This window comes from Nematolebias whitei, chromosome 1 (genome assembly GCF_014905685.2).
Source record: "Nematolebias whitei isolate Nwh7 chromosome 1, NemWhi1, whole genome shotgun sequence".
NCBI classification, from domain to species: domain Eukaryota; kingdom Metazoa; phylum Chordata; class Actinopteri; order Cyprinodontiformes; family Rivulidae; genus Nematolebias; species Nematolebias whitei.
Window position 1 is genome coordinate 30,040,503 of NC_056498.1, and position 14,077 is coordinate 30,054,579.

Consider the following 14,077-nt stretch of genomic DNA (forward strand, 5'->3'; position numbering starts at 1 on the left):
GACGTAGTCTTACCCAAGTTACAAGCCGTCATTTCCGACGTCATCGAGAAGCTAATAGCCGATGGCACGACTTGTTGGGTGAGTTTTACTACAGACATTTGGACGTCAAGTGTTAGCCCCGTTAGCATGATTAGTCTTACGGCACAATGGATAGACAAAAACTTTGAACTTAAAAAGTCTGTCCTTCATGCACAGGAGAGCAGAGGATCCCACACTGCAGCTGAACCTGGAACAAACCTCCACAAGTGAGACAGCATCGCAGGTGACTAATGCTAATAAATAACATTTAACACTTTTCATTTAATATAAGTTAAAGTGCTATGCATATCGTATGGCTGTTATTGAATATATGTCAGCAGCTCTTACACAATTTTTGTATCAAATAAGCCTAAATAAGAGGGCTATGTTCTGATAAAGGAAAGTATATAAAATATCGGTATCAGTTATCGGCCAAATAAGTTTTAACATATCGGCCAAAAATCCAATATCGTGCATCCCTAGTAGTTTGGAGATATAGTTTAATTGTGACTGGATTAATAAAATAACAAGGCCAAAACCAACATGGATTGTTTACTTTTATGAACATAGCATACAATAAAACATACATGTTGCATTTAATGGTTAATTAGATACAAATTTGGTTATTACTAAGAACTAATAGTAGCAAAAGTTAGTTGCTCTTCCAGTGCATACCGGATTCTTCCAGCAGGAAAACTGTTTGAATAACTTTGTTGAAAAACTGATGGCTCATACAGGTTTAAAATTAACATTCGCTTGAAACATAAGCCTACATATAAAGTATTTTTTTAGATTGAAATTGTTTTAAGAAGACAGTGATTCTCTTTGGAGTTAGCCTCGCAATCAGGCCTTGTCCACATGGGAATGCAATTTTTGCAAAATGACTTTTTTATTCATTGAATCTAAAAAATATTCTTGTAAACACACTATTAAAAGTGATGTCATTTTCATGGAAACTCTATAAATAGTCCAACACCTTTTAGTAGCTATGCCAAGCCTGGAAGTTGCGCTGTAATGCTGCCATGAAAATACACCAAAAACAGGAAACAAGGCGTGGAGCATGCTCATAAAGTTTAAATGCTAGCTTCAACATGTCAACGCAAGAGGAAGAGGAGGACACCCTTAGGTTGGAGGTTAAATTAGAGGTGGGATTATAAGATCATTGTTTTCAAAATGTTGTGTTTTGGCTATCTACATGAAAGCGCAGGGACAGTATTTGAAGATTTTTGTTTTCACTTTTGGACCCATTTCTCAAAAAAAACCCAAAAAAAAACATTGCTTTGGGGCTCCTAAAGTGCAGACAAGTCTGTAACTATAAAAATAAAAACCCTTTGTGTATTCGCAAAAAAAATAAATAAACAAATACAAATACGTTCTTGTCTGGACGGCCCCACAGACTAGCTGTTGTTAACTCTTCACTCTAATCCCAACAGGAGCGCATGGACTCACGTTTGACTCCAGAATACTTTGGTAACCAATGAGTTTATGACTACGAGGTTCTCAGGCTGCTTTGCAAACACATATCATGAACCTTCCACCACCGTACCTAACAGCTGCCGTCAGAGGTTTGTGCAAATCATATCTATATATCTTTTCTCTTCCCCATTGAGACAATAAAATATACCGGTATTGTCTTGTATCTCATTCAGATACTTGCTACGGTAAAACGTTTCCCCTGATTTTGTTTCTAAGCTGCTGGTCCAAACGTCTAAGATGAAGTTTTTCCAAACCTGAACTCTGCAGCCATGTTTTGTTTTAGAAACTTTATCCTAAAACTGTTTCCAAACTAGTTGCACTTGTTCAGGTGTTTTCTAAAGAAACTTTGCCATTGATAAGTGCGACTTCACTCGACTCTCGTGCATCGGTTCTTCGAGCATAGGTGAATTGCCACTGTGACCGCTCTGTGGGCGTGTTCGTCAGTGCAAAATGGACGGTGTGTTGTAGCGCAGACAGAAGGGGTTGTCTGCTGCGGAGGCAGGGCGGAGCAGGGAGGAGCAGGAGGGGGCGACCTTGGCATTTCCTTACAAGTCGACTCTGAGACGTAAAATATATTTGAAGCTGAGTCTTTGAAAAATATGCAAGACTTTTTCTGTATGTCCGTAGTGATGAAGAACAGTGGATAATACGTACAAGTTATGGAAAATCCATAAAACTTGACATGTATGTTCTGGGCGGGTCATCCATTGACGTAGCTACACTGGCCAGTCAACGGTTGCTGTCTGCTCACGTCAAAAGTCTCAGTTTGGAGCAGTCCACTTGGAACCACGAACAAGATGGTCCCAAAAACCAGACTGGGGGAGTACCAGCATTGGGCAGACCCTTAGCTAATGTGGTGTGGTGCAGAACTGATGAGACTTGAGACAGTGTCAAAGTGCCACAATTGAACTGCCACATGCTGAGGCCTGCAGAACGTGAACCGTAACTCTTGGGGCTTTTTGTTTTTTGGAATCATCCCACGCCCTGGCCTCGGGGTAAACTCATTAAACTTCTGGAAATTGGAAACTACCAGAATGTTTTCTACCTGTGAATAATCTTCTTATCTTATCTTATCAATCTTCTCCAATGGAGTCTGAACAGTTTGGAAACTGTCCTGGAGCCATTTCCCCTCACATTGTTTTACACTCTGCGTCTGTACTTGGGTGTAGATTTGATTGGACCTACTCCGCTCCTGTTTCCTGGAATATCTTACAAAAAGATCTGAAGCTCTCGACCTTGACCTCTCTAAGTGGCTTTAAGAATCTGTTGGACTCCTGGCAGGGACCATTGCAGACATGTTCCTGTTTTTAGTTTTCTACATTCGTCTTAGAATCTACTTGTTTTTTGTTACTTTTCTTTCTTTAGCCATCCTATTTGTTTAAAAAAATAATAATCTGTATGACTTTTTATAACTGTTTATTGTTGTCGCTGTTGTGCATTGTTGTCATCATTCTTTGTTGAAATCAGGTCTCTCTTGTAAATGAGTCCTCGAGGCTCAATGGGATTTACCCGTCTAAATAAAGGTTGAATGAATGAATATGGACTCATTTCTCTGGTGTTCTCATTTATTTGGGGTTATTATTTTTATGTAATTTTAAAGCATAGTAAACTTTGTTGAGACATTTTGTCTTTCATCCAAAGGACTTCATCAATCCAACAAACTTATGGTAATCCCACAAGCAGCACACTCCTGTAGTGGACCAACCAGTTTGCTGATGATAAGATGGTTTCTGGGGCCCACACTCTTCCCCATTGACTCCTCTGAGGCAGCCATGGCCAAAGTGGTTCAAAACGTCAAAGTTCATGCTCAATAATCCAGGTAAAATAAAATAAAAAACAACAACAATGTTCAGTCAGGTCATCTGGACGGTTTATTTTATTTTTGTTGAGACATTTCATCCTTCATCCAAAGGACATCATCAATCCAAGGAGTTGACGGGGGGAGAGGGCGGGCCCCAGAAACCATCTTATCACTAGCAAAATTGTTGGTCCACTACAGGAGTGTGCTGCTTGGGAATAAGTTTGTTGGGGCTCCTCGGACTGATGAAGTCCTTTGGATGAAGGACAAAACATCTCGACAAAAAATTTAAAAAAAGAAACCGTCCAGATGACCTGACTGATCTTTGTTGGATTTTTTACCTGCATTATTGAGCATGAACTTTGACATAGTATTTTTTTTTATATATATACAAACAGTAAAGTGAATTAGGAACATGTTATTTTTTAACACGTACAAACTCTTGTGCGCTTTGAGACATTTCCTGGAAACTGGTTTTAGGAAGTGTTTTAAAATCACAGTAGAGAATTTTTTATTTTTAATTCATGGAAAGTTTTTGGATTTAACTAACTTAATGGATGGAAAACACAAAAGTTGGGACACTTTCTCTGTTTAATTTACCGGTAGTCTAAATTTTTCCTTGTTGTGTTTCCACAGAATGATCAAGATGCCGTCAGCCATTTTGTTTTCCTCTTCATAGTTTTTCCATGTTTTTCATTCTAACTACTTCTGTATACTTTTAACGAAATGTAACCATTTAAAAATCAAAACACTTGCCTACACCAGTGTACTGTGACTTTTAGTATTTGTAACGTTTATAGCTTTTGAAATATTTAACTTTAATCACAAAAACGTTCCTCACGGAAATCTCTTAAACTCCTTTAAAAACATTTAAATCTTTTTGTATTTATTCCATGTTTGTCTTCCTATGCTCCTTTTCACTTGTAGCAGTTTTAGCTTTAGCTACAGTTTAGCTACATTCAGCTATTGTTGCATTTAGCTTCTGTTCTGCTTGTTTTAATGGGAACAATTTTCTTTTTTTCCTCTTTTGTTAAACAAGATATTTACGATGAACAACGCAAAGAACTCATCAGTCAGGAATAACACCAACACACAACAGATAGAATAAAATGATAACCTTGTTTTTACATGTTTTTAAGCTAATTAAAAAATACAGAAAGAGAATTGTCCTGAAAGATAAAGAGGGAAACAAAGCTACGGTAGTATTTTTTGTTTAGTCAACTCTTGGTTACTTTGAAAAAGGGCCGAGTCGGCACCGATCCTGACGGTTCTGGACAGGTTGTTCTGTTTTCTGAGCCTGTCATTAACTGACGACCTCAAGAGGCTGAAACACACCAACATCAGCGCTTCTGTTTTAGGGACTTTTATACTTTCATTCTGCCACAAACCAAACGGGGCATACGTAGTTTGGAAACAGGAGTTTGACATTTTAGTTTCGTTCTCATCCTAAAATGAAATGTATTTTTAGTATTTGCTAAGTGAGCGAACATGTAATTGCATGTGGGTGCACCAGGTTTTTTTTTTTTTACCTTTGTTACCATTCACCTCTCTGGTCAGGACTCGTAGTCCTTATTTGGACTTTATTGGGCTCAGAGGTAGATTTAGGGCTGAGGTTAGCTCACGCTAAACTTAGCTTTAGGGTTCTGTGTCTCAAAAACCTGCTGGTGTGAGCAGAATCCAGTAGAGCTGATCTCTAAGGCCCAGTTCAGACATCGCATTAAAGATCCACCTCCTTTCATCATATGCAGGCAGCTCAGATTGAGAGCGTTCACACCTGAATGTTGTTTTGTGATCAGGCTTCAGCTCTCAACTCTGTGTGCAGACATGCTGCCGCGTCACGCAGCGAGCTGTCAGGTCAGAAGGACAGCGGGTCGACTGACGTCTCCGTAAAAATGAAAATAGAGTCGTGTTTGATCAGCATCACAGTTCAGAGCCATTGAGTGGCGGTCGCACTGTTTTCATGTTTAGAGTCTTTTCCGTACAGATTTTGGACTCTAACTGCATCAGCCCTTCAGCCCTTTACATACCGTACAGCTATTTTAGCTTCTACCTAGTGTTTTGCTACATTTATATTTACATACTGTATAACTATTTTAGCCTCTAGTGAGGTACTGTTCCATTGTTGGAAAGGTTTTGAATACTGTTTGTCTAGTTTTAGCTTTTACATACTGTGTAGCTATTTTAGCTTACCGTTTAGCAAAATTTAGCTTGTAGATACTGTTCAGTTGGGTTAAAGTTTTAGCTACTGTTTTGCTAATTTTCAGCTATCATTTTGATGGTGTTAGGTTTTAGCTACTATTTTAGCTTATATTGCATTACTGTTTATTGATTTTATATACTGTTTTGCTACATGCATCTTTTACATACTATATAGCTACTTTACTTTCTATCTATTGTTTTGCTAAATTTTGCTTTTAGCTACTGTTTGGTTGGGTTTAGGTTTTAGCAACTGTTTTGCTAGTTTTAGCTTATACATATTGTGTAACTACTTAGGCTTTCATCAACTGTTTGCTATATTTAGCTTTCACATATTTTTTAGCTACTTAAGCTTGTCTACTGTTTTGCTAAATTTAGTTTTAGCTACTGCTTGGTTGGGTTTAGGTTTTAGCAACTGTTTTACTAGTTTTAGCTTTCACATATGCCTGTTGTGCAACTATTTTAGCTTTCATCACCTGTTTGCTATATGTAGCTTTTACATACCATTTAGCTATTTAAGCTTCTATCGACTACTATATTTAGCTTTTAGCTACTGCTTGGTTGGGTTTAGGTTTTAGCAACTGTTGCTAGTTTTAGCTTATACATAGGCCTATTTTGCAACTTAGCTTTCATCACCTGTTTGCTATATGTAGCTTTTACCTACCATTTAAGTTTGTTTGTTTGTCATTTTTATTCATTTCATATTTAAAACACAAAAACAAGTTAGAAACCAAATGAAAATCAATTCAAACAATCAATTCAAACAATAATCATCTATAAGTAATATAACAAAATAAATAACTCATCACAATTTTACGCATTTATATACAATAAATACACAATAAATTAAATGCGGGACTATAATTGTATTATACAGCAAATACAAGGCTTTATCATTCAATAAGTCCCTTACTTTATACGGTACTGCAGTGGATTTAGATATTTTAGTTTTTACAGAATTTATGTGCTGTTTCCATGACAGTTTATCATCAATAATTACACCCAAAAACTTCACCTCACCTACTCTGCATATCTCAACACCATCAACTCTAAAAGGAACATCAACAGTTATCGTTTTTTTTTTTTTTTACTAAATATCATATAATTAGTTTTATCAAGGTTCAATGATAACTTGTTTAATTTAAACCAATTTTGTATTTTGACAAACTCCATCTTCATCAACTCAAACATCTGTTCCAAGTCTTTACCCAAATAAAAGAAAGTGGTATCATCAGCAAAGAGAACACATTTAAGGATACTGGACACCTCCGTCAAATCATTTACATACAAAATAAACAACTTAGGTCCAAGTACAGAGCCTTGTGGCACTCCACATGAAATACTGCTTTGGTTAGATCTTACATCGTCTATTTGTACAAACTGTTTTCTGTCTTTTAAATAACTACATATCCACTGCAAAGCAGGTCCTCTAATACCATATCTTTTTAATTTATCAATCAGAATGGTGTGGTCAATTGTGTCAAATGCTTTTTTTAAATCCACAAATATACTTATACAATGTTGTTTTTGATCTATAGCTGTAGTAACTTGTTCCATCAACGCCATAAGAGCCATGGATGTTGAGTTTTTTTATCTGAACCCATGCTGACTATTACTTAAAATATTATTTTTATCAAGAAATAGGTCAAATCTGGTCACAAATAATTTTTCTAGAATTTTTGAGAATTGTGGCAACAAAGATATAGGTCTGTAGTTGTTAAATACACATTTGTCACCATGTTTAAAAAGAGGAACTACCTTAGCTATTTTCATTTCATAGCATTTAAGCTTCTATCAGCTGATTTGCTATATTTAGCTTTTAGCTACTGTTTGGTTGAGTTTAGGTTTTAGCAACTGTTTTGCTAGTTTTAGCTTATACATAGGCCTACTGTATAACAATTTTTGATTTTATGGACAATTTTGGTACATGTAAGTTTTACATATCATATAGCTATTTTAGTTTTTCTCTGTTGTTTTACTAAATCTAGCTTTTAGCTCCAGTTTGGTTAGGTTTAGGTTTTAGCTACTGTTCTGGTAATTTTAGCTTTCAGCTACTGTTCCGTTGAATATTGTTTTTCTAGTTTTAGCTTTTACATATTGTGTTTCTATTTAAACTTTTATCAACTGATTTGCTATACTGTATTTAGCTTTTAGCTACTGTTTGATTGGGTTTAGGTTTTAGCAATTGTTTTGCTAGTTTTAGCTTTGAGTTTTTGTTCTTATCTGTTTATTAGCGGCTCAGTTTCAGCTTCCTTAATATATTTCATCAAACTCATTTTGCTCTCAGCTGCTTGTCAGCAGAAAAAATGCTAGGTGTTGTAGTTGAAAATGTGATTTTAGCTATTGTGTTGAGAGGTTTTTATCAGGATATCAGTTTTAATATCAGCCGGAGCAGAACAAAGTCAGCTGATTTGCACTGATTCACACTTTTAAACCTCAACATGCTGACTGAGAGGAACCAGAACAGCTAAAAGTGCCAGCAGTCAGAGACTCCAGTCTGTCAGTTTCTGTCCTTTGTGTCCTGGTTACCCTCACCTCACCAAGGGTTTAATTACTGCCAAGCAGACGGAGACGTCTCTCACCGGGGACAGGACGGAGGGAGACACGACGGGGATGAGTGGAACCAGCTGAGGCAGAACGAAAACAGGATCTCAGACACGAAGTTCCACAGAACCAAAGCGGAGGAACCGCCAAGACGGGACTGGTGTGCAGTGGTTTGTGCGTCGGTGATGGAGAGCGCCAGGATTCAAAGACAGCTCTGATGGGAGGTAGGTTTCCATCTGATCTGCTTTAAAGGGAGGATACCACCATTCTGCATGAGTTCACCCGTAAAACCAGGTTCTGTGACTCCGAGTCACTCAGTGGGTTTCTCATCGTTTCAACTTAGATTACTTTTTAACAAAGAACTACAGATAAAACCCGTGTTTTTTTGATCGCATCAGTGTATAGCTTAGCTGTGATATATAAAAAAATGGCTTCAGGCCACATGTTGCCAAGGACCAGAACCAAGGAGGCCCAACCTGCAGAGCAACTGGTCCCTGTGGGCGGTCCCAGGTGAACAAAACAGTAAAAAACAACGCTGTCAGTGAAGATGATCGACTATGTTTTCATATTTCAAAAGAAGAGAATCAAAGCTGCGTCACGCTGAAGACAGCCACTTTATTTACAGGAATAGTTCGTATCTTTTACAGTGAGGTTCTGTGGAAGGTGGTTGGAGAGCTCCATTTTGACCAGCCTGATGAGCTCTAATAAACCATCCCTGTCAATTTCACATTACACAGGTAGAAAGATGAGGCTTGGTCCGGCAAAACGAGTCACAGGGACAAATCTTTTAATAATGACGCATTAATTGTCTCAAAGTCTTCGCCTCGAAAGCTTCACAATGAGTTTGTTGAAATTTACAAAACGTCGGCTTGAAAACTTGATTTTCATAGTCTAGAATGACGACATCAGGAAGTCCAGCTCCATATTTACAACGGAGAACGCTGAAGCTTCACAATGACGCCAAACATTATACGAAGGGATTTCCTGTTACGCAGATAACAGAGAAAAACAGACACTTTCGAAGGAAATTTAAGGAATTATTTCTGGAGGCTTACCTGTTAGAAAATTTTAATGTGATGGAAGATCAAATAATTTTCTATCTAATCGACTGATGCTGGAAGGCAAATAGCGGGCAGGGGGTCTGGGGGTCCTCCCCCAGAATTTTTTGAATAAAGTAGATGTGATTTCTTGCATTTTGGTGTATTCTAAAGAGCTGTTAAACATCTACGTGCTTGTAAAAAATATTTTTTTCTTTTGCTGACCCCCAAGCACGGCTTGCAGCTCCCCAGGGACCCCAGTTTGAGAACCAGTGACCTAGACGGTGTCTTTAAGGACTCGTTTTTACACAAAATCTCACAACACATTTTAATATTTTCACTTTCTTTGTTGTTGCACTGCAGTCTGAGCTCATTTGGACCCACTTTGCCCCCCACCGGTCACAAATAATGATACTACAAGACATGCCCCAGATTGAACTGTAAGTGCTACAGCTAGCTGCTGCTGCTAATTACACCCACACACAATTTATTTTTATGTAGAGCTAAAAGTGAAAAAGATTTTATCCAACAGCCATGATTTCACACACACACACTTTACTGAATGTTTTGTAGGTTGTGGCAGCAGATGCTTTGGTTCGAGACCTCAGTCATCCGGTAGTTTCAAGTTTTCGGTGTTGGACACGACTTAAAGTAGCTTTGTCATAAAGACCAGAACCAATGGAAGGTTTTAATGTTATGATATGATTTGTGCTGCACATGGTGGATTAAAATAATTAAAATGAAGAAGATGTAAGATAGCAACAAACAGAAGCAAAATTACCGGAGGTTTTCCGGAGGTCTGGTTCAGGTTCCGAAGGACTGGTTTGTTTTCTAGTGGGGGGCAACAAAACGTCAGAAGCAGGCGTTTATAAAGTTGATGGACAGACGAGGGTTAAAATCAAAGACGCAGAAGCAAAAACTAGATGCCATCCATTTTGAGCAGAAATGCTGACTTCTTTTCTATTGATTTGATTTTCTTTGTTACGTGTTTCTTTTCTGGGTAAATTAATGTTTTGTTTTTTCTTGGTACTTTTCATTTTCTCTGGTTTTTGTTTCTCTTTGCTGCGTTTTATTACCTTTCAGTCGATCAAACTAATGAAATCTTTCCTTTAAATGAGTCGTTTAAAAAAAAAAATCAAAACAGACTGAAGGACGTGCTCAAACACGTGTCAACATGTGGGAGCTACACTTATCGCTTGTCTGCGTGCGCGCACGTGTGTGTTTGGGGGAGGGGGTGAGTTGTGAAATCTGTTCATGTGACGTGTTAAAAACAAAGCAGCCTTCCAGGAGAGCTAAACTTAAAGCTTAATGCAGAGGACTGCTTTAAAGGGATACCGTATTTTTCGGACTATAAGGCGCACCGGATTATAAGGCGCATTAAGCGAAACAAGTTCATTTTGACAGATTTTTGAGCGTTGTGTACCTAGGCCTGTCGAGATAAACAATATATCACTTCATCGCACGATGAATGAAAATGAGCTACCTCATTTTCATTTATCGGCTTTATCGTTTCTTCGTGTGTCTCTCTTTCTACTGAAGACACTGGATGACAAAAAGCTCAACTCCGGTGCTCTTCACTAACCCCTCCCTTTCTCTTTAAAATCCATTTTAACCGTCCAAAATCCCGTTTTTGGATCGCTAAAAGCAGCTAAGCTGAGAAGCTAAGCTACGCGCTAAGCTAACAGGCTAACCTTGGGGAAAAAAACTGTCTTGTCGAAGCTCCAAAATTCATGGTTGAAACCCGTGCCTTTGTGGAAAAAGTTGTTAATCTCTGCAAAAAGAAGCAGAGAACTTGTTTACTGATTTTTTTTTTATTAAAAGCTTTGTGTGACAAATGCTATGCTAAAGAGTTCAAACCATACCGAGCATCCGCCATTTTGAGAACCGGAAAAAGAGGAAGGAGAGACAACCCATGTCACATCAAAGGACCTCCCTCCCATTTTTCTTAGAGACACTGCTCGCTCCCTCATTATCCATCCTTTGGTTCAAACAGTCTTATACTGTCATACAGTGGTCAAAAAAGGTACTACACTCCAAACTAATTAACCAACATTCCTTCTTAAATTTGACAATAATTACTAACTATTGTCAAATTTCAAACAATATTATCGTTTATCGCGATAATTTCTGAGACAATTAATGGCCCAGCAAAATTTTTTATCGTGACGGGCCTACTGTGTACCACATAAAATCGGTTTGAGGTCAGTAAGCACAACCAGAATTAATAGGTGCACCGAATTATAAGGCTCACTTTCAATTTTTGAGATAATTAAAGGATTTTAAGTGCGCCTTATAGTCCGAAAAATACAGTAATTTGTTTTTTTTTCCTATGGAGTCATCAGGAATCAGTATCTTGCAGTAGAAAGTGTTCTGAGCATTTGTCACATTTCTGACATCTTACTACAGTCTGGAAAAGTTTACAGCGCATTGTGCTGCTTTATGAACCTTAATCTCCCGTCACGTTAGCATTAGATGGTTATTTACGGTAAAAATAATGAGTCAGCTGTGGCGCTTCACCAGCAACGATCTGAAATCAACTTATATATAAAACAATATAATAATATATAAAAGTAACCATGCCACTCGGTGGCGAGAATGTTCACATCAACAACATACAAAGTATTTAAACAGAGAAAACATATTTTATTTGGCAACAAAAGGTTCTCAAAACAAGTGTTGCTTGTTTGTTGTTGTTTGTTTATATGTTGGTTTTCCAACACAGTTACAATTTTATTTTAGTTATTAACCTTTTCATCACATGATTAAAGTTTAATGGTGACAGGAATTGAATAAAGGGAGACACATGAAGAAAAGAATGGTAAAAGTCGGTAAAAACAGCTCTTGTTGTGGTTTCTATGACATAAAATGATGTGGAAACATCGGCTGCTGCACCGTTGATTCTGAAAAGGTATTTATTATCAATCCACAGAGGATCCATCAAAAACTGAGGTTTTTCAAATCTCCACCTTGAAAAGAATCACTTTTTTTTTTCACCAGACTGTTCATGTGTAGACAGGAGGTGAAAACACATAAAAACTTCTCTGTTTTCAAAAATATTCAGACTAGTATGGACTGGACCTTTTCCTGTCCTCACTGTCTGTTCAAATTATTAAAGCTAAAACAATCCAAAAATTAAAAAAAGCTGAAAGCTAAACCCAGCATCACAGTAGCAATGAGCTAAAACGATCGAACCAGTATCCTGATGCATGCTCAATAATCCAGGTAGAAAAATCTAAAAAAGTTAAGTCTGGTCCTCTGAACATTCAAAAAATAAAACAAAGTAAAACTAAAAAAATGTAGAAACGTTTCGTCTTTTTTTTTTCTGAAGACTTCTTCAGTCTGTCAAGCCAGTAGCTAAAAGTCATACCTAGCTAAAAAGTAGCTTGCAGTTGAAATTATCAGAACAATACTTAAAACCTAAAAAGGTGACGAGTAGCTACAAGCTACATTTAGTAGAAAAGGTACTGAAAAGCTACTATTGAAGAAACTCCAATGTTTTTATATGAAAAATATAAGTAAAGTAAATATTTCAAAAACTGGGAAAGTTCTTAATCACTGAAGTTTTAGCCATGTTGTTTTTCCATTTACCCTTTATTTATCCAGGTAGTCTCATTGAGCCACGAGAACTCATTTTCAAGAGAGACCTGTTTATGGAGCAGATGGTGGTTAAGGGCCTTGCTCATGGGCCCAGAGTGGGACGAGTGAGGGTGGGGGCAGGTGTGGGTGCTTCACCTACCCCACCCACAATTTTGATATCGTCGGTACCAGGGCTTGAACCGGCAATCCTGATCTTCCGATCACAGGCCCACCTTCTCTAACCTCTGCGCCACCACTCCCCTGTTGTCGTCTGTTGTCCTGAATGAGCTGAATGTTTTGATTCTGACTGAGACTGAGAAACTAGAGAAATTGCATTTCCTGCGAAAATGCAGTGTGAATGCCAATTGCTAATGAACTTGCTGAAAAACAGCTAAAATTACCTAAAACGTGCTGAAATGTAGCTGAAAAGGAAGAACAAGCAAAAGACAAAAGCAGAAAGAACACATATTTGCTGAATTTGGTTTAAATAAGCAGGAATGAGCACAAAAATGTGTAAATTAGCTAAAAAAATTGACCTAAGCAACAACAAAAAAAGCTGAAAAGTAGCTGAACAGATAGAAAGAAGCTTAAACTGCCGAAAGGAAGTGGAGAGAGCACAACTGTGCCCAATTAGGCTGAAAGAAGCAAAAATTGGCCCCCAAAAAAACTGGAAATTAACTGAAAAAAGCTTAAATTAACAACAAAAATCAGCTGAAAAGTAGTTAAAAAAAAGCTGAAAGAAGCTTACATTACCAGATGGTAGTTGAGAGAGCACATTTTTGCTGAATTAGTCTGAAAAAGTTTAAATGAGTGCAAAAAAACGTGGAATTAGCTGAAAAAGCTAAAACAAGCATAAAACTGCCAAACAGTAGCTGAAATAGCAGAAAAAAATGAAACTTAAATATATAAGCAAAAAAAGAGCATAACAAGCTGAAATTAGCAGAAAGAAGTTAGAAGAAGGACAAAAAAATGTCAGAAAAGGCTAAATATTTCAAAAAGCTAAAGTTGCACCAATACCAAAAGTCATAACCTGAAAGAGCTGAAGGTTTTGATATGATTTGTTGAAGTAGCACAAAAATTGTGGAACATGAAAGATGCCGAAAAACGTACGGAAGAAAAATGGATCACAATAGTGTGAATGCTTCATAAACATTCACACTATTATAGTGATGCAGTTAGATGTCAACAAACCTTTGTTAAGAAACTAAAAACACAAAAACAACACAAAAATCGGATCAAAGTGACGGAGGTGTCAAGATTATAAAACTCGTTTAAACTTCCACAAGATTTTAGAGATTAGGGTTATTTTAAGATGGCTGAACTCTGACTTGTCAGCTTGTTTCTCTTGAGAGCGCATCAGCTTGACAAACTAATAGTCATAATCACTTCTATAGCAGGTAAGACACTGACTATTAATAAATACACTGAACTA